The sequence below is a fragment of the Gadus chalcogrammus genome, chromosome 15 (genome assembly GCF_026213295.1).
Source record: "Gadus chalcogrammus isolate NIFS_2021 chromosome 15, NIFS_Gcha_1.0, whole genome shotgun sequence".
In the NCBI taxonomy this organism is placed as follows: Eukaryota; Metazoa; Chordata; class Actinopteri; order Gadiformes; family Gadidae; genus Gadus; species Gadus chalcogrammus.
The window spans coordinates 15,814,380-15,836,879 of NC_079426.1; the positions used below are offsets into that span (position 1 = coordinate 15,814,380).

Sequence of the window (22,500 nt, forward strand, 5' to 3'; positions counted from 1 at the left end):
TGGCGGGCGACAAAGAGCTGAGCCCGTGGAGAATACTGCTTAGAAAGGGGCTGATTCAGCACATCTCAGACGGATCTCACGGAGGGGTGAATACGAGGCCGTGGCTGCAGGCAGCCCTCACTTAACATAGGGGTGTCGGGTGAGACAGCAGATGTAGGGTGGAGGTAAAGACCTCTGCTTGGAAGCAAATCTTGAAATGGCTGCCAACCACCGTCAGGAAAATGATGTATTATGTAGTTATTGAGAATTTAAGTTATTTAAGTGCATTGAGAAATTATGGAGTATCGTTATTGCATGCTTGCAGATTGTCAGATCTTTGCTGAAAGCAGAACTGCAATGTTGCAAGGCGGTTTTTCCTGCTAGATAGATGATTGTACAAAAAAGTGACCTCAGTAGCTCTGAGAAACAAAGGGCTTAAGGAAGAAGGGCTTTTTGGTTATTGTCCTGTATCCATTTTAAAAAAACTGCATTTGAACTATATTTGAATGTTGACATTTCGTTTTTTATAATTCTCCCCAAATTGAATTTTCGTCTTCACTAAGTGTTCCCAATAATAAATATAATAATACAATCAACAAAACATATTATAGAATATTGCATTAAACCCCATTTGAGAGTAATAACCGTGGCCCGGGCTGCCTAGATGACACACCAGCGACATTTGTGATGTCTTTTCATTCCAGATGAATCACTACTGTCTTTGCTTCTGTCTGTCCATTGTTGCCACATGCTGGTCCTTTGTGATCAGGAAACCGGCTGTACTTGAATCAGGAGAGCTGGCTGTAGTATGGCAGGGGGTTTCCTCTCTTTTGATGCTTTGTTTACAGACCTCTTTTTATTGTTGCCGACAACGGATAATCTCACGTCCTTCATCTGAAAGTACATTTACAACCTGGTGATTTAGCCTCAACTAAAGATGATTCAATGTATTAAGCGTTTTTTGCCGTCTTCGTTGAAACATTGTGTGTTTTATGTGTTTTGTATCAATGCCTAGTGTGGTCTGATGAATTGAACTAGTTACACTGTAACCAAGCAGCCCATCTATGCTGTGAATGGTTGGCGTCAACCCTCTTTCTCTTTACCTTTCACAGCTTATTGACTCATTCGCCCTGGAGATCGGGACCCTGAAGAAGGAGATGGTAGGAAGGGAATCAGAGTCGTCAGAAAAAGGCCCCGCCAATGGCAGTCCTCATGGGTAAGCAAGAAATGATCTGGTTCACCAGCAGAGGGTGGTGTTTGCACGGCATTCAAACATTTCAGAGTTTCAGAATGCATTGCAACTGCGCAGTTACCAGAGAGTGCTTAACTTATGGCATGACATTTTAAGCAGTGGTGGTCAAATCTTCATTAACATTACATGTAAAATAAAATGAAATCTTTGTACAGTTCATCAACTAATAAACTATACAGTGTGAGCAAACATTTCTCCATTATCACGATTTTGAAAGGAGTTACAGTCCATCCAGAAGGTTTAACTACATCTTCTTATTTAAATGATCTCGGACAACGTTGTACATTACCCTAATGTTACACTAGGTGCGTTTCCATCCCCCTGATGTTTTTTTTTTTAAGTATCGAATCAGTAAACGGTGATGGAAACACCAAAATTCGCATAAAAATCCTCTAATTCGCAAAAAGGTTTATCCGCTCGCTTGAGGTGGTTTTTGAGAAATGCGAAAGAGAGTAAATTCGCAAAATGGGAGATGGAAACACACTTTTCAAAACAGCTGTGAGGTAGCGAACTTTGAACACACAGGACTGACAGTCTTTCCGATTTTTCCGCATAACGACCGGCCATAGCAACCCTGCCGACATCAACGTGTAACGTCATCACCCTATTCCGCTGCAACCACTTGATGGAAACGCACCTAATTCGAATTACTTTTTTGCGAACGTTCTAAAGATTCGCATCACCTTTTAGATGGAAACGCAGCTACTGCCTTACTTATTTGCTCTCTTGGTTTACAGGCTGAGTGGTGAGCTTGACGGGCTCTTTCTGCAAGCTCCACCTCTGAAGCCGCCAACCGGCTGGGGGCCGGGGCCCGCAGGGGCCCGGGACTCTGGCTACGACTCCCTGCACCGGCGCCTGAGCCTGCTGGACCGAGTGTCCCAGACCCACGCCGTGTGGCTGCAGCTGGGCTGCAGCCACCATGACACCGTGGCTCTCCTGGAGAGCCAGTCACCTGGGGTGAGCCGGGAGCAACAGGAAGTTAGCCAGGCTGAATCCATTCACATGTAATATAGAGGCTTGTATGACAATGCAAGCCTGCACTGTCGATGTCGTTGTTATCATAATAGACTCAAACGTTTAATTTCCCCCCTAAAAAACACATTAAGGCGTCAACTATATGGTCTAATGAGTAATGTACTTTTTCTTTTAAAAATGTGGTAAGATGGCAGTCATATGGCAATGACCATGGTTCGAGTGACGATGTGTAAGACTTGCGCCTCTATCGCTCACACTCAGTCAATGCAACCAGAAGCCAAAGCCGACACACTAGAGTCGTGTCAAAACTCAACAAATGTTGTGACTAAAATTCACTAATATTATTCCTGGTTTTCCCAGGCTTTTTGTCGTTGGCTTTCTTAAACTTACACTGAGGTATATTTTTGGACGTGCAGTTAGCTCTGCCAAAGCAAAAGATAACTATTGCCATGTGGTAGGGTACGCTAGTCTATTTATCTACTCCTCACACTCCTCTATACTCCTATATACTCATCTCCTTGAGTAAATAATTAAAAATATAAAAGTCTGTATCATGTCTAGCGTGAATTGAATGTTGTGATTGTTGCAGTTCACAGCTTGTTTTACAGATGTATTTTGATAATTTGACTAAAAGGTCATAATTTTACTGAGTTAACCTTAAACATCGCAAATTTAATGATTACTTAATTAATTAATCAAACCATGGCAAAGAAGCTACATGCATCCACTGCAGTGTTTTAACCATGTTAAATAGCATAGCATCCACAGTATCAGCGTCAAGGTGTTCTGACAGACACTGGCTTGGTTAAAGTAGACAATGTAAGACAATGTTAACGGCCCGGTCAGGGCCCCAAGGTCAAGGTGCATAGCTAGACATGGAGACAATGAACCCATTGAAGTGGATTGAAGTGGTTGGCAGGTCGACTTATGGGTGCTTTTCCTCTATGGTCCGCTCACAGACATTTGTGGTGAGGAAGTCTAGCAGCCTGCAGAGGAAGGTCATATCCCTGCGCTTGGACAGCGACTCAGCCCCCCGTATCAAAGACTTTCTAATCAAAGAGAGCCAATACAGTAAGTACCAAGGGAATGTCTTTACTGATGTTTTCAGCAAAATTTGAACAATACAGATTTGCCCTCGGTATAGAGAAAAATACTCTGCCGTTGGATTGAGTCGTATATGGGCACGTTTAATGGTCTCCAAAGATTCGGTAGAAAAGCTACTGTGCAGGTTTAAAAAAAATGAAGCGCTATAAAAAAATAATCAGGGGATTTCCATGAGCATACTTTATTTGTTGGGGAAACAACGATGTTGATGTTAGTCATAACTGTTGCTTTGCTGCATGTGCTTGTGCTACAATAGATTGTGTTATGATAAACTGCACCACGATGACCCTTGGAAAAGGCACAAGAGATAAGCGTTCCTAACGGCAACCTCACCCCGCAGCCTCACCCCGCAGCCTCACCCCGCAGACTGACCTATGACTGCTTTAGATTGAGACGAGAGATAAAAGCAGCAGGTTCTGAATAGCTAGATGATTTGATTAGACATGTTGTAAACGACTACTCATGCCCCTTCGCAAATGTTAATATTTATAACAATAATGATATAACAAATGTAATTTAACCTGTTGAATGTTAATAGTTGAATGCAATAGAAAATAGCTTTTCTATTGCCGTCAATACAAGCATCCAGAAATACCTGTGGAAATTATGTTTCTATTAATATATTTTTTTCATGGGTTCTGGGAGGGAAATTCCCCTCCTAAAGTTACGGGCGACATGTGTGTGTAGTCTGACCTGCAGATCGATAAGCTTACCCCAGCCCTCTGTGTGATTTCCTTCAGTGGTGGGACTTTCCTGGAACTGATCATCAGCGTTTGATCACATTCCTCCGGCTTCTGTAACTGTTACTTTCTATCTACCGGTATATACTAGCTTAAAAATGGGCGGGAAATGTGCAGACACCGTTGCCATATCAGTCCATGGAAGAAATATGGCACATTTATTCACTTAAGGGAAATCCCATGTAGTCATGAAGCATTCTGGCTGACGGAGCAAAAATAGGACTATGTTTAGAACGCTTTTCCATTGCCAGGTTATAACTTAGTCCGTATCTATTTAATGGAGTTAAAAGGTAACGTCTGCATTTGATCTGGATTGTGTTACAGGCATTAGTCAGGCCTATATATCTCTCAATGCTCCAATTGTGTTTGGATACTTTTGTTGTTCCTAGCCTCACATGCAAGAAATGAAATAAAAACGTCTGCTAAATAGCTCAATGGCTAAAAGTTACAAAGTGATAAGGGTTTCCTGGAACAAGACAGACAGTCGAACGTGTAGATTGTCATATGTTGTTCAAATCCTGCCAAAATCCCAGATACATTGGCGGGTTCCAGCATGTGCCTTGATCGTATGTTTCAGTATTGCATGATTAACATCTAGTGTGTCACAATAGACGTGTTCGTGTCAAGCACCTGAAGGTGCTTCATTTCATTAGAACCCTTGTCGAGAATGATGAGCAATGGGGAGCCCTCGACCGACAGATGCTTGCTGAAGCCTTTGGTGTATTGTTTGAGGCCCGCCAATGCACGGTCAACAACTACAATCCATGTCTTTGTAGGCTGTTACAACACAAAGCCACGTTATTGTTGAGCCTGTTATTTAACCGGTTATTTCCTTTCTATCACATAAACATCTTTGTTCGGAACCGTGAAGCCTCGCTAGTGTTCTCCTCAGAGGAGACGTGGCGTGACCCGTGGACATAGCCGGTCTCGTTGCCCTGGCTGGAAGGACACAGAGAATTGATGGAGAAGATTTACAGTCTGCATAGTTTTCACAAGAGCTATGTATCTATGTATATCTATGCATGTAGTTAGCAGTAGACTTGGAATGGTTATAATAGCTATATGAGTTATGGATTAGAATAGTTACAGTTAGACTACCATAAGTTAGAATAAGTTAGTTAGAATTGTAAGCATTAGAAGAGGCTGCGTGAGAAAATACACCTCCAGTTGGAAATCAAGACACACGAGCACAGCAATTTACTCACTGGCCGACTGCTGTTTCCCACATGTTATGATTTACCCGACTTTCCTTATTTCCGCTGGAGAATGGAATACCCTTGTTCCTCTCGTTCTCTCTACCCATTCACACCTCGTTTAGCTCTCACACAATGATATCGTCACCTTAAACCTCCCTGTTTATTGCGATTTTTTTCTTTACCCTTTCTACCTAATTCCAGTGTAAATGCTTTCTATCGTCTCCTCCCCGACAGAGATCTAGACCAACTATAGCGTCGGGGAAAGCGATGCTACACGCTTATAACACACACACACATCTTGTCAATTGGCCTGGTGCTGATGGACTGCTTTTTGATGCGCTGTGTGACCCTCCTCTTTTTGTTGGAGAAGGGAGGCAAAGAGACTTCGTTCATGAATGAACTATTTGAGCTCTGCTAGAGAAAAGCTGCCAGCGATGCGTCCCTCTCCCCTCCTGCTCCCGGGAGCTCTGTTAGTATTCCAGTCGATGCTGTTGAGGAATTCCACCCAGCTTTGTAAATAACACCCGGTCCTCCATACTGCTAATGGGAATGCATGTTGTTTAACCATCCTATAGCGGCTCTTGCACCGTGATTGGAGGGCTTTGCAGCCTCATTAAGGCGTGTGGTGTTATTGCCCAGTAGCCCTGCGTTGTGGGGTACTGGATGTATGCTATGGAGGGATGTGATTGGGTAACGCTTAATAATCATTGTCTCCTCCCTCAGCTTTTTCCTTGGAGGGATCTGGCCTGAGCTTCGCAGATCTGTTCCGTCTGGTGGCGTTTTTCTGCATCAGCAGGTGAGGGTCTCTCTGTGCACACGCGCACACGTATACACTCACTCAAACCGGCATACTCTATCGTCAACCCCATTCATCTTCTTCTGAATTCCACCTTCTTCGTATGCATTCGATGTACCGGGGGCTTACTTTAAACATCGGCAGACATTTGCATTTGTTTTCCGTTTCTAGTGGTTGGTATATTTATGTTACGTGATATGTTATGGTCGATCCCTAGTATTTCATCTGCTAGCTCTGTCTAGGCAAGTTGAAATGATTGTGTAATTGCGTTCTCTTTTTAACTTGCTAGAGGGCATACTACAGTGGAAGAGGAGGTGGTTGTAACTTTGAATCCATAATAGTCTTTTTAACTCCCACCTCGCCTGTGTCCCAATATATATATTGATTGTTTGTTTGTTTTGTTTTGTCTTGTTTTTGTTTTATTTATTTATTTTTTTATTTTATTTTTTTTTTCCCACAATGTCTTGTTTTTTTAAACGATTTATGATGACTATATGCTCTGTAAGGTGACCTTGGGTGTCTTGAAAGGCGCCTCTAAATTAAATGTATTATTATTATTATTATATAGCGCTCTCCCCATGAGGTATCTTCTGGGAATAGAGTTCATTAGTAGTCCAGCCTCTAACACCCCCCCTTCCTATTCTCTCTGCACGGTGCCTATTTCCAGGGATGTGTTACCTTTTACGCTGAAGTTACCAGAGGCCATCGCCACAGCCAAGAACCCCAGAGACCTGGAGGAGGTGGCAAAGCTAGGAGCAGGTGGGATTCTTTGATATCTTCTCTCACGGGCGCCAAGACAATTTCAAATTACCGGTAATTTGTGGATGACAAAAGTTATGAGTTCTTGTTAAGTTGACGCTATGCTTTCAATCAGCATCGTGTCTCTTTCAGATGTTTTTCGTTAAGGTATATAGGATTTTCTCAAGGATGCATTGACTAGTAGCTCTTATGCAGCATGTTGTGTATTAACTGCACCTTCAACGGCTATGGAAATGGTCTTCTACGCTGTATTTTGTTTGCCATTCTGTCCATGATGAAACAATCAGAGCATGTCACGTCTATCGTATTTTGTTAAGTCAGGAAAGATCCACCAAAACAACTTCCGAAGTTGCGGTCCTACTCTCCGTCCACATCTGTTCTGCAGCCAAACCAAAGCTTGTAAAATAGCCACATTCCCCAGCTAGCATTGCACGTAGGTGGCACGCCAACAACTGAATGACTCAATTCCCGGGAGTAAAGGCCCTTCTCAGGCCCAGATCAGTGCTGCTCCGTCAGGCTTGAACATGAAGCAACCGCTGGGTGTGCTTGTGTTGGCATCTCTCTTCACCTGAATGACAATTTGGCTATTCGGGCTACACTCAGTATGTGCTTTAAGCTAAAGATAATGCAAAGAGATGAGAGATAAAAATTCAAACGTCCAATGAAACTAAACAGTTTAAATAGTAAATTAATGGTTACTTGGCTGTTTGTCTTGTGTGTCGGAAAACATTAATTCTGTGAAGAGAAGAGAGAATAGTACATACAAGAGAATGAAGGAGATAAACGTACAGAAGTTTGAAGGATATATGCTGTCCACAAATGAACCAATATTCTTTTGCCAAAAGCACGCTTAAACATGCCCTGTGTAGTCATTAACTAGCATTGAAAATTACTAAAATGCTCTTAATTCATGGAAATAGTAAATAGATGGAACATGTTATTGTTAACAATTAAAGTCGCAATGTGTACGATTGAGTCCCTAGTCTCAGTTGTAGGGATGAGACTATCATAATTCAAAGAAGTGTTATGTCTTCTCTTACCGGCTGTGCAACTATGTAACACAAACCGACAGACTCACTGTAGCTCGCTGCGTGGGTGCCATTTATGGCATGGGGTTTGGGTGTGTCCATAATAAGATCAGACATGCCATGCAGGACAATCTTTTGAACAAAGGCATGCCTTGTGTCCTTAATACTTTTGTTTTCGGCCTTATAGGTGTGTGCTTTGATTGAACACTGCACAACAGGAATTCTTTGGAAACTCAATGGAAAGTAGCTAGCTGTGTGCCTATTTCTCCACATCTAATCCACACATAACCTCTTCCCGTCATCGTATCTGATAATAAAAAAATGCTATTGACGATAGGCTAAGCTAAGGCTATGTGGGCTGATTCATACAAAATGCTTATGTCTCTCATTAATCACTCCTATATTTACCAATTGACATGGTATCCAAGGTAATATAAAGTAATGTATTGTGGAAATTCCATGGCCTATTTAGCTTTCCCGAACCACAATGATGAAGAACAAACAGAGTTGGGGGGCTGTGAGACTGTGGGCCGGCCTCGGTAGGCATGTAGGTGTGTGCTCGGTACCTATCTTATCTGTATCAGCGTGTCTGTGCTGGGATTTCATAGCACCAACCAATTTTCTTCTGTTTGTCCTTGACAAACTGGACTTTCAGCAAGTGCCTCAATGCCAGTAATAAGCAGGAAGCAATTCACCCAGGACACCCATAGCCCCAGTTACCGTAGCTGTTGTTAATAGGGTGTGTGTATGTGTGTGGGTGGGTGTATATGCCGGTGTATGCTTGTCCATGTTGTAGTGCAATTACGGTACATTAAAGCAATTCAGGAGCCAGAAATCCAAATGTGTAGGAGAAGAACCAATGATAAAATTAACTTCACAGAAGAGGGAGAAATAAAAATAAATGCTTCGAAAAAATGCCATGAAACTAGATACATAGATATATATTAGTATATATTGTGTTATTGAGTGTGTGAGAGAGAGAGAGAGAGAGAGAGAGAGAGAGAGAGAGAGAGAGAGAGAGAGAGAGAGAGAGAGAGAGAGAGAGAGAGAGAGAGAGAGGAGAGAAGCCCATGAGTAGGATGAGAGCATGTTTGTATTTGTAATCCTATGAGGGGAAAACAAAGGGCTGTTCAGAGACCGGGAGGCTGGGGGGGGGGCGTGAGAGAGAGAGGGAGCGAGTAAGGGAGATCTGTCTAGAGAGACGCAGGGAAAGAGAGGGAGAGAAAGACCGAGGCGGGAATGCTGTGTTGACAGAATACCACAGAGACACACACACTCAAAGTCACACATGCCTACAAACACAGATTAGAGCGAGTGAGTCATAACATACTGAGCGAGTGGCAGAGGGACAGAAGCTCTGAAGTCTGGTAACAAAGCACATGTAGTCATCTTCACCGGGCTAAATTGGAGCCATTCTCTGTGAGGAGGAACGTTGTCTGTATGTCACACAGCTCAGAGGACACCGTGAGTACCGTCGCACTTTGTCTCTCAGCGTTGTTCACATCGAGCAATTTACCACCTGTATGTGGTTTTTGTGTCGTCTCAACAGTGTTCGTGCTGGTGAATCTTTGGTTTGGTTTGTGGGTTGGCTACTTCTGTCTCTTGATAGGGGAACAGGTATGCTTTTGTGTGACTGAATTCTGGCTGTTTGCTCGCTAGGAGTTCACTGTTGCCGCCCGACGTCAGCAGCAAATCCTTATCACTGAGTGTAAAAAACAGAGTTTTCCGTTGTTTTTTTTTGCAAATACTTGCTGCTTTGATGGAGTTGGCTACCATTTTCATGGATTACTCATCAATGGAAACTACTGCAGTATTACTCAGATTTTTTAACAACATGTTTTATGAATTATACCACATAAAAGAAAATATATAATTTTTAAGTACATTATGCAATATGTATTTGATTCTCAATGTTTATGCATGTCATTGTATGGTCGTGTTTTTTATGTATTGATCGTCTGCCAATAGCTTTAGACGTTATGGGTGGACGGTTATTCAAAATGAGGGTTTTCTGACGCGTTTTTTTCCACGCCTTGAGTGACATAAAGCCATGCCCATAACACAGGTCTATGGCCTCAATATAGACATATAAAAAATCTCCTTGAAGATTGACCAGCTGTTTATAGGATTAACCTCCCCACCTCACTAAAAGTTGTTATTCATCTCCTCCTGTTCTCCTCCAACAGGCTTCTGGGACTCTGAGCTTTGCTTTGGTAAAAAGCGTGCTGTCTCCTGGTCCTCCCCGGGGACTAACGCCCCCAACAGGCCGCCGCCCGCTGCCCAGAGGAGGGTAACCTTAGACACCAGCCCGGGCGCCCGTCCCCGGTTGCTAACGCGCAGCCCTTCGGAGCTTGAGTGCTGCCAGAGCAACGGCGCACTCTGCTTCATCAACCCCCTCTTCACCAAGGTCCACCAAACCCCCCTGCCCTCGGAGACCACCCCTGTAACACCCCAACAGACCCCCTGTAACCAGGTGAATGAGGAGGAGGAGCCTGTTGCCGGTAGCGACAGTAGCAGCAACCAGGAAGCCGGCGACGACGGGGAGAGTCTCGGTCGAGTCTCCAGGGCGGAGACTCTCAGTGAGGTGAACGTTCTGAGGAGCGCTCACCAGACCTCGGTATCACAGCCAGAGCAAGGCCCTCGAAGCATCGACCAATCACAGAACACGGCGATCTTCAGCGTCTGCTGCTCACCTCCGCCTCAACGACCCCCGCCTCCTCGCCAGCCCCCACACCGGCCCGTTCCCCCCCCGCCCGTCAGACAGTGCAGCATGCCGGAGAAGATCCCTTGGCTAAAGGAGCAGAAGGAGCCGAAGGAGACAGGTGGCAGCTTCCTGCACCGGCTGGGCTCCTCCCTGAGCATCAGCACCTCCTCCTTCCCCTCCTTCCCCTCCTTCTCCTCGTCCTCGCCGCCGACCAAGAAGCTGAGCATCAGCTCGCCCATCTCCATCCCACGGCCCTCGCTGGTCTCCCTGTCCTCGTCGCCCCGCCGGGTGAAGGCCTCGCCCTCCACCAGCCAGGACGAGGTCACGTGCCACCTGGCCATGGAGGAGCGCACCATCCAGCAGGCCCTGAGCCGCTCCCAGGTGACGCGGCAGAACGCCATCCTCACCCGCCACCACGACACCCTCGACAGCCCCGGCTCCCAGAGCTCGCCCGACGCCACGGCCCGAGAACGGGCGGAGGGTTCGCAGGGCGGCGGCGGCGGCAGCGGCGGCCAGCGGCTGAGCGACATGAGCCTCTCCACGGACTCGTCGGAGCCCGACTCCATGGACCTCTCCTTCTCCTCCTTCTCCGCCTTCAGGCTGCCGCCGTTGCATGACCCCAGCCCACCCACCCTGGCCGACTACGCCGCACACCTGCCCCTGTCCCTCTCGCCGCCCCTCCACCACCGCCTCCTCCGCCAGGAGAACCACCAGGGGCCCGACAGCAGCATGGAGGAGGACGAGGACGAGGACGAGGACGAAGACGAGGACGAAGAGGAGCAGGACCTCGGCGTGGGCCTGGAGAGCGACCCGGACGCCGAGCAGGACCAGGACCTGACGCTGTTGCCCCCGGGCCGCCGCAGCGGGGCCAACCGGAGGGCCAGCGCCGGGGCCCTGGGCCTGCAGAGGGCGCTGCAGTGCCAGCTGCGCAAGATGACCGGCGTGTTCCGCTTCAGCTCCCTTCTGACGCCGGAGCGGGGTGCGGCGCGTGCTGGAGCTGTCCCGGGACAAGTCGTCGTACTTCGGGTGCCTGGTGCAGGATTACCTGAGCTACATGTGCGAGGGATCGCAGGCATGGCAGGGCCACGACTCGGGCCTGGAGCTGCTGCAGACGCTGCGGCAGTTCGTGACCCAGATGAAGAGGTACCTGAGGCAGAGCTCGGAGCTGGAGCCGCCCATCGAGAGCCTCATCCCCGAGGACCAGATCGGTGAGCATCTCAGACCTCCTATGCTTTTCTTTTGTTTACGTCGGAGTAGGGGACTCTGCTGTTGAGCTCTTCTTAATTATGGCCCGCAGTGACGCAACATAAACCAACTGCTCGTCAACTGGTTATGACCTCATCTGCACTGGGGTTTAGTACTGCAATTACTACGCTCTGCGGTGGAGTGTCAATGTATTTAAAGAGCTGCAATGGCTTCATGCTGACCTCTCCACCACCGCTGTGTCGCCACTTTGTGTTCTATATCAAGGTTTATAGAGGATGAACGCATGTTGGTATAAAGTGCATCAGTGACCGACTTTACATGGGGAAGGGTGGTAGGGGGATGAATAATGTGGAAGTGAAGCAGTGTTCGTCAATTGTTTTAATGCAGCAGTTTCACTTCTACGTTTTAATGATGAGCCGTGTGGAAAACTTTCCTGTGGAAGCTCGCATCCCGAGGGCTGTGTGTCGGCGTGCATGTGTTTTATTGTTTATGTCTGTGAGTGCGCGCGTGTGTGTGTGTGTGTGTGTGTGTGTGTCTGTGTTTGTGTGGCTAAGTTTTTGCATTCAACGTGAGTGAACATGCGAGACGTACGTGTTCAGACCAGAACTTTGTCGGTCAGACATTAATTCGACATTCGTCAGCAAAACCTCCTGCAGGTGTGCTTGGACAATGTTTGCCAAAACCTGTTTTACACAGCAGCCTTTCCCACATGCCTCCTCTATTTCTGAACACAGTTCTACACACGCATTTGATTTCAGAAAAACACACCCACCCACTGATACTTCCACACACACACACACACACACACACACACACACACACACACACACACACACACACACACACACACACACACACACACACACACACACACACACACACACACACACACACACACACACACACACACACACAGGAACACCTAAGGGAAGCAAGGAGGTTCCTGTGTTGTCCAACTTGTAACACCGGCCAATGACAGTACACACATACACCCCACACACACACACACACACACACCAAACGAACATTCACAGACACACATCACTCGAAACAGAGGACAAAAGCCTTGTTTAACCCGACACACAAACCTGTTTGCACACCTTCCAAGCTAACAGCAGTTGGACGTGAATCACGTAGGAGGGCTGTGATTACCAAGAAAATAGACAATTGAATAGTTCTTTAATAACTTAATTATGTAAGGCCCCTTAAACACCATCCTGTCATTTTGTAGCTATTGCTCCATAGTCTTGGTCGAGCTAGTCGTGTCTGTACCTCACTGCTAACAAGTGGTAGTGGGGGCTCATATGCAAGAGCAGCCAAGGTTTGGTGTACACTCCAGGGGAATAACAAGAAAACAGCACGCATTTCTTATATTTAGTCTCGTGTGTGCTATGACTCAAGGCCTTTTGGACTTTTTTTATGTGGAGAACCATTGCTTCTTCCTTCATTGAGTTCCTGAGATGTGTTGCGCAATGTTTTGTTTGTGCCAGTGCTGCTCTCGCCCCCTCCCTTCCAGAAAGTGTTTTGAGTGTGTCTCAGTGTCCACCAGTCCAACACAGATGTGTTTGTGCGGCTGACTGCCAAAGGAGTACAAGATCTGTCTCCGTGAGGGCTATTTCCGTATTTATCTTCTCCTCCAATCACAGCAAGGGGGTTCTGCTCGTGCTGCATGGGCCTCTCTCTCTCTCTCTCTCTCTCTCTCTCTCTCTCTCTCTCTCTCTCTCTCTCTCTCTCTCTCTCTCTCTCTCTCACATTCTTTCCCCCTAGTTTCTTGTCCATATCCTCTCCTTTTTCTCGTAATGATTCTCAAAATGTCTCCCTCTCTCTAAACCCTTTTAACCGTTAATCTCTCTCGCTCTATCTGCCTGTCATCACATCTTCTGTGTTGCGAGAGAGAGAGAGAGAGAGAGAGAGAGAGAGGGGGCGGGGGAGGGGTATGGAGAACAGGCGCCCTTGTATCTGAGCACTATACAGACTGGCTCCATCCAAAGAGGGGGGACGGGGAGCAAGTCCATAAACAGGACGTCTTGAGTCCCTGTTTATCTTTGGGAGCCAAAGGCTTCCCAGACAGGACACACGGAAAGCACACAAACGTACCTGTAGGCATGAGGCACCGCTCACAGCTCCATCACACATTCAACCTTTGATACACCGTCAACACCGTCAATCCCTTGTGATTCAGCCATATGTGTCTGTAAGCGTTTTCACCATTTACTCTTATATATAGACATGAGGAGCATGAAACGCTAAAACGACAAATAAAAGTGAGTGACTAAGGTAGCTTGTGTATCTGTGAGGAGTTAAGAAGGTCATCACATCTCAGCGGGAGTGGGCCTTGATGACAGCTGTAATTTGGCCCATTTGGCCTGCTTTGCCCCCATGTTTACAACACGTTTGGTTAAAAACGGCTTGACATATGTTGACATCCAGGCTGGTCGCTGGACAACATAAGGATGTTTTGGTGAGGAGGTGTATATATCTGGCAGGAAGGACACCTGATAGCACCAAGGGCTGTGACGCTGATAGAGCATGTTTATCTGATGTCCTGTCTCCTCTGCATCCTCTGGTCTTCCTTTCCTGTTTTAGATTGGTCATAACACAGCTAAACTCTGTGTGTGTGTATGTGTGTATGTTTGTATGTGTGTGTGTGTGTGTGTCTGTGTGTGTGTGGGTGTGTGTGTGTGTTTGTGTGTGCGCGTGCGTGCGTGCGTGCGTGCGTGCGTGCGTGCGTGCGTGCGTGCGTGTGTGTCTGTGATAGAGACGGAGAAAATAAATCCCACCAGCACTGCCAGAACCTGCCAGAGATGCAACCTACTCTTAAATTCTTATTTTTGGTTTCTCGGAGGGTGTCCTTCAGCCTCCGATGGTTTTGGACGCCGTCCATCACTATCAAAGAGATCCACCGTAGGCTGTCCTACAAAGGCCAACCGCAGCACCTACGTCAACAGGATGACGTAGGTGAAAATATCACCTACAATTAAGTTTAGCCAAGCTTACATATGAACCTTCTCATCTTCATCCTCATCATCGTCTTGTATTATCAGCTTTATCTCTACCACTTAATTGGTGACGCACATAGATTACCAAGGCACTCATCAGATTTTGCATGGGGGAATTACCGGCCATGTAGTCTGCCATGGTATTTTGTGGTTATTGCAATTTTCTAACCTTTTTAATCAAAAAGTCTAGCAAGATTTATCATAAATATTTTGGAGATATAAATATATTTTATATAATATAAAACATACAGTATTCCCTATCAAATGAACACATTTTTAAACCAAAAATGTGGTGGAAATATGTCCTAACTTAAAGAGCCGAGAAGCTGGAGGTGACGTGAGCGATAAGAGTTGATTCAGTTTCAGATTCAGTGGTGCAGATCCGAGCCTAAAACCTGCGAAGACTTTACCAATTCAAGGACAGTCCAGCCAACACTCTCTCTCTCCCTCGTCCTCCTTTACGCACACCACCACACAACAACAAGCACACACACGGATGCAGGAACACAATGCACATGACACAAGACGATGGTCCTTATTCTAGCAGCACTTGCGGGTTGGAACTATGAGCTGGAAATTTGTTAGTCATGCTGCAACACGCACATCTAATAAGACACAAAAATGGTCGCAAAAAAAAACTTCCTGCATGGGACTCGCTCCAATCCCCTCAACTCTGGCCAGACCCTGATACGAGACCACAGCGCTAAAACTCAGTAAAGAGGCCTGCTGTCGTTTTGGGGCTCAGTGTGAAACCAGTGGGAAGAGTACTCCAGTCACTACGAGAAACTTCTTATTTTGAAAAAGCACAAAGCATAAAAAAAAACAACTTTCCCAACCTGGAGCAGTACGGACAAACACTGATCTCATAACCAACATAACGGAAGACACATCAGTGATTCAAACCGGTTCTGTCTCTGCCTTTCAAACACATTCCCAGGCGCTTCCATCCAGCTGGACTCATGAGCGAGGCCGAGACCAGTCAAAGCACGTGGTAACAATCGGTGTAGCTACGAAAAGTGCTGCTGCAAAAAAAATGTTTACCACCATCCAAATCACAGCACGAGGTCGGTGTGTGTGTACGCTTCACACGATCGATTCATTGTAACCGTCTCCCCCTCCTCCCTTCCTCCTCCCCAGACGGGGTCCTGGAGAAGGCCATGCACAAGTGCGTGCTGAAGCCGCTGAAGGGCGTGGTCAGCGCGGCGTTGCTGAAGTTCCAGGTGCGCAGCGGGGCGTGGCAGGAGCATGTTTGGAGAACCTGGCCCAGGCCAAGGCACCGGCTAGCCCCAGGACATGGGGCTGCCTGACGGCCACCTCCGCCGGACCCCCTGCCATGGAGAAGATCAAGCAGAAGCTGCAGACCGCTGTGCAAGATGTACTCCCCCCGAGAAACAGGTGACGGTGCTGCTGCGTGTCCTGCAAGCTCATCTACGGCGTGTTGGAGGACAGCCCCGGTGAGACAACACTCAGGACGAAGCGGGGAGCGAGAGTGATGGGCAGTTTAATGGGTGGACAAAATATCTATAAAAGTTGGTTAATGTGTTTGTCGTTTGTGGTTGAAACACAGTGCAAACATCTGGTTGCGTAAAAAGACTGAGACATATGCCTATTAGAATCGGGCAGTAGCCAGTTAAAAAACTTTTGCATGGCTATTTTTCTATACTTTCTGGTGTTTTTTTTTATCGGCCGTGAGACGTATTAACCACATTGCCAAGCTCTGCCTAAACCACCGAGGACCTGTCCCTCTCTCCCGAGGGCGCATGTCCGGAGCGGATGAGTTCCTGCCCATGATGACCTACGTGCTGGCCCAGGTGTGACTTGCCTCAGCTGGACCATGAGATCCTGTACATGATGGAGTCTGCTGGATCCCTCTCAGCTCAACGGAGAAGGTACACGCTGAAGCTGGCCCACAAGATGGATTGTTTGCAGGCCGAAGTCTAGCGCCGATCTTGGTTAAATCTTTCTAGAACATAATAGAAATTAAAAAAATAAACTCTTAAAAAATTGGACCTTTGGTATTTTATTCAAGCCTTTTGTCTGCTTAAATCTTTTTTTGAGAAAAAAAAAAAAAAAAAATTCAAGAAAAAATGAACAGATTGACGGAAAGGACGCCATTAAAAACAGTGTTCCAGCACCAGTGTGTTCTCCAAGTACAACCCACCACAGCTCGGGCCTCAAGGCGCCCCCCTAGTGGCAAGACACGGCAGTGGTTCTGAGGCCTCTCACTGAACCTAGCTCGCTGCGCTCCCTCTAACCCCGGGGCCCCCTGTGGCTCTCTCTCCCTCCAGGCGGGTACTACCTGACCACGCCTACGGAGGCCATGTCCCTGATTCCGCAACTTCCAGGAGGAGCAGGCGGCCCGGTTGCTGCGCACGCGCCGACACGCTGCCCGCCAGGGGCACCACCGCCGCAACCAGCCAGCGCTCCCCCCCTCCGTGGTACGCTTCCAGGTACAGCAGGTCCCTTCACATATGTCACGCACGCACGCACGCACACACACACAGTGCACACATGCTGTCCCAAGCTCTCATCTGAATAGATATCGTTATGAGTCCCTGAGTGTTTTTTCCCCCCCCAAGATGACAGTGTAGTAAACCTCTACACTTACCCAAATGCGGTACAGTTAGGTCCTCTTATCTTAATACTCAATACATTGAATTTAGGAACGGTCCATCCTGTTGTTTCACACTTAAAATCCTTCGTTGTGCTATCGCATGGGGGGCAAGCTGGGTAATTTTTTCACTGCCTGAGGATGAATAAGGATATATTAATCTGAGGCTCATCTTAAATGAAAGCATCAATGACAGACAGAGTTATCCAGCGGGTCGGCCATCGACCCTCGGCTGCTTGGCGTCACCTCAGAGCACCTCGGTTCCCTTGTTTGCAGGTCCGTTGACGGCGGGTTGTCGTCCTCTCTCAGAACGACCTGCGGGTAGGCGCTGAAGTCTCTGGGACAAGCGCCTGCAACGGCCAAGACGCTGCCGGTGCGGCCCCTACGCCACGGCGGAGGGAGGTGTGCCAGCTGTGCGCCCACAAGTTCAAGGTGTCGGTCGTTGGAGGGCTACGCCCTGTTCCTGGTCATGGAGGGAAGCAGCCAGCAGCTGGCGCCAGACACCCACCCGCAGAAGATCAAGGCGGAGCCTGCCACAGCCGGGCCCAGGCGCCGCCGTTCCACTTCGTGTACCGCCGCGCGGGACCCCTGGAGGAGATCGCGTCGCCCATCACACCTCAACAGACTCCCGCTGACTCCGACCCCGGCGAGCTCGACCTTGGCGACCCCGACCTTGGCGACCCCGACCTTGGCGCGGCCTCCTCTGGCCCCGCCTCCTCCTCCTCCCCCTGCAGCAGCCTGAGCCCCAGCCTGAGCCCCAGTCTGAGCCCCAGCCTGAGCCCCAGCCTGAGCCTCAGCCTGTTGCCGGGGCACCGCGACGTGACCTCCGTGTCCGTGTGACCCGGTGCTTCTAAGGGTCAGCCGGGCGGGACCTCGCTGGGCTAGCCCCACTTCTCCTTTTCGGGTGGCGCCACGTTGCGGCGCGCATCTCTCCCCGCTGGCGTCCGAGAGGGAAGGAAGTGAGACAGACACTGAGCCTCTTGTTCTGTCTTGGTTTCGTTCTGGTTTCCTCATCTCATGTTTGAGACCCTCTGTGAGGCGGCGGGTGAGAGCAGTGCTCACGTGGACCCCCGTTGGTCCCGGAAACGCCTCGGTGAAGGACACATTAACAGGGTTCAACCCGCGTGGACAGCCATGGGGACAGGGAGGGCTGTAAGCCTCCTGGTTCCTGAATGTTGAAACCTGTTTACTACGGTTATTGTTATTAATGACGATATTGTGTAGGATATGTTTTATACATGATTTTTATTTGTATGATTAACTTGTTGCAGTGCTGGTTAACTGCCTGTGGTGTGTGTTTGGGTTCTTTCAAAAGAGACATTAGCAGTGATGTGGGTGTCACCGTCTATATTTTTGTTAGAAACAATTTTTTAGAAACTGCCGTATCATCTGTGCCAGAAAGTTAAGTCTTTTATATAATGAATGTTTTAATTGTTAGTGATTATCCTGGAGATATTACAGATATAAGCCTTGCCGCAACGATGGAACCTTCCAGTTTTTAAATGATACTAAATAAATCCGCCATGTTCTTATCTGTGCCTTCTGGGAACCCTGGCATGGTCATGAAATACAGTACTACTGACAAATATGACTCCTTTTTAAAAAAAACTTAACATAGAAGTAGACTTCTATGCAATGGCAGTGTAAACCTCTTAGCTGGTCTAAGGTTGCACGCAGTAACAAAATATATTTATGCAGTACATGGCTCAATGGCTAATATAGAAAGGTTAGGTTAGGTATAGAAGATACGTGAAAGACATAGAAAGTACAGAGTATGCAGTCGTACGCAGCGAAGGTGGTGTTGACAAAGTACTAAAATATATGAGTTCAGTTCATCAACACCTTTATCAGGCTGATCATCGTATATATGATTGAAATACCATGACTGGCCCTGTTGTGTGCTATGATTTGATTGATCTGAAGGGTAATGCGATCGGCACAGGAGTCCCATCTCTTGTAATACATTGAATATGTTAACGGGGAAGGTAGGATTGCTGGGGATAGCAGGTAATGGACATCGAGCGTAAGAAACTGCATCGAGAAAGACAGCCGAGAGCCATTTAACAGCAAGGTCAGGGGCATCAAAACACTATGTATATCCACCTAGTAGTACCTTTGCATTTTGATCCGAAACTGATTTTTGTAGAGGGTGGGGGGTAACTTGCGTCTTCGTAGTCGTTTTTAGTCTACTTTTACTGCAGCGTAACAGGTCTACATGATGAAGTGTCATAAAGGTCACAGGTCATGGCCCCTTAATAAAAGTTGAAAATGGAATAACAGCGGAATGTTTGATCAAATTTATTTTAAGTAGCGATATATAAATACGTTATGTAATATATGTCAAATGTACACACTGTATGCTATAATGAGGCAGAGGGTATCTACTAAACTTTCATTTATAAATATATGAGACTTTTTTATCCGATTTCTTTGTGACTGAATACAATTCTTACAAGAATACAAAAGGAATGTTGCAAAGTCAGTGCTCTGCTCACTTGTGTTATCCCTCCCCTGGCACTAACCGGGAGTGTTATGTTGATTTCTGCATGGTGAGTGTGGTGTGTGTGTGTAGGGAAATAGTTAGGCCAAAAAAAGGGCAGGTCAAACAAGAGGAATACCTTAAGCAAAGAGCTTATTAATTGTTAAGGTACCAAAATCCGTCCTAAAATGATGTCTCTAACATTTAAACACAAAAGTAAACCCATTTCTGTCCCAAAAAAGTTCCTTGTGCGTGTAGGATTTACCGCTCAAACAGAGAGCGGGAAACCATATCGCCTGCATCGAGTCGTCATCCTCTGTACGTTGCTAAGCTATACCCGCGGGAGCATGCAGTCATCGGAGCGTACAGGTCCAAACTAATCCAGTGCCATCTTAACAGTCATAAGAATCTCACCTAAAAAATAAAAGTACATTATAGAGTTTTACCATAAATTATTTTATTATATTATCTATCCTCATGCGAGTAAACAAACGACAAAGGGGGCATTACTGCTCTGGAAAGGGCTTACAAGGAGCAGACCTAGGATCTATGAAAATATATTCAAACAGATATACAGATTGAGACAAAAAATATAAATACATCTATCCCTATTTTTTGTACATTTTTACATCAGTAATATCACCCATGTGAATATCACAATTATATAGAAGTGTCTCACAACAAGACAACTTGTTTTTGAAAAGGTGAATGTCTCGGAGACAGTTTGATCAGTTTTCAAAATCATGGTACCGTAATTGTGATCTTGAGCTTGTAACTTGAAACAATAGCAGCATAGAATTTGTTTAACCAAATCAATTAAGTATCAGTTATATATTTATGGGGCTTAAGCAATAGTGGGGCACAAGAAAATACAAATGCTTCTCTTGTTGCTTCAATGGATTCTCTTTTGAGGACATTGCAGACAGAAAATATGTTCTTCCCTATGCAGTGTATATTATAGAGACAATAGCTTTGTGTAAGCTTTTGTAAAAACAGCTTGTCTAGATAGCAGTACTACCTGAGGACTGAGCTAAAAGCCAGGGCTGGTGTTTAAATAAGTAAGGAGTACAATAGTTGATTTACTAAAAAAAAACGGTTTCCAACGGTGGACTTACAGGTGCAGCTAACTGCTGCTAACTGAATGCTGCTTGTGTCGTTTTGTGAGTCAATCACAATTTGCACAAAAAGCTAATTAAGTGTTTTGTGTTTGAGATATGCAAGTAACAGTCAGGTTTTTATAGTGATTGGAAATTTCTCTACAAACATACCCCTACATAGAGGACAACACTATATCTGTAAATATCAAGAGATCATACATTTGGAACTCTGCTTGCTATAAATTCATCTTTGATCTTTAAAGTGGCTTATTTACACTTGCAAGCCTATAATTATTGCATTACAAATAATCTGAACACAATTAAACCCTGTTTCCCGGTAGCAGCACAGAGAAGTACTCTGACTGTAATAAATAAATACACATATTTATATATAAAAATAATAACGACAATGATTACTTTACACGTACATTCTAAAGACACATATTCCTTAGCAAAACAACAAATTACATTTTGTACTGTTGATTAATAAATAAAACATTGTACAAGAAGCAAATTAGATTCAGTCTGTTTTAACAACTACCTCCCCTCAAAAATACAAAAACAAAAAGAACGTGGTCCCTTTATATTTTCAAGGACCTCATCAAGAATGAGGAAAAAAGCTTATATTTCCATCATAGCTGAACCTTTGACAGCTAAAAAGAGTGTGTCTGTGTGTAGTGGTATGGTTAGCTTTGTCTGTATATATATAATACATCAACATCTGGTCATACATGGGGATGCTAGGTTCTCCCCCGCTGGCTTACCTTGACTTTAAGGTGGTTGAAAGAAAAATACTCTTTTAGTTCATTAACAACAACGCACAACTGTCAACATCCTAGAAGGAACACTGGTGGACCACACAAACCTACCATAGATTGACAAGTATTTTCATTATAAATGACAGAATACAAATGGATCTGTTGATAAGAACAATCGGCAAAGAAAACCCCAAACAATTTAAATCATCATAATCCATCAAGTCATAATCAATCATGACTTCTATAAAAAAACAATGGAAGGGGAGATTGCTGATGCTTAATTGTGCATCCTTTCCTAATGCCAGCATGGTCTAACATAACTAACACTGCATATCGCATGACAGTAAACATGCAAATACCTCTGTAAGATCACAGAAAAGTCAAAGTAATGGAAAAACCAAAGCCCATCCTTCATCGCAATAATTGATGATACAACTTGCAAACAGCTGCTTGTGGATCAACTCCATCCCCGTTCTGTGTCAGTTTCGCAAGTGGCTTTTAAAATAGAGCATTAGGCAACAGTCTGGTATAAACAGTGTTGATTCGTACAGTAGCCTCCAGGTGGTGCCATGGTGCTATGAACCATGTAGTGGCCGTTATTCTCTCTCCATTAAACTGTTTACGTTATTTTGTTTTCCTTTTTTTGTCATTTAAAAAAAGAAGAAAATAACAAAGCACATCGTAATGCTTCATCTTACAAGGACTTTCCCCTTATATAATCAGCATGTTTTCAGGACGTCAACAGAACAGGGACATGGTCAACACTCACAGCCACACAAGGCCTACTCGTCAGTGCAAAGCGAACCGGTTCCTCTAC

The 22,500-nt window shown here is 45.9% G+C and overlaps 1 pseudogene; it reads left to right on the forward strand.

Annotated features, from left to right (window-relative positions):
• Positions 1 to 29: 29 nt before the first annotated feature.
• LOC130405028 (ras and Rab interactor 2-like) lies at positions 30 to 18,189 on the forward strand (annotated as a pseudogene).
• The last annotated feature ends 4,311 nt before the right edge of the window (positions 18,190 to 22,500 follow it).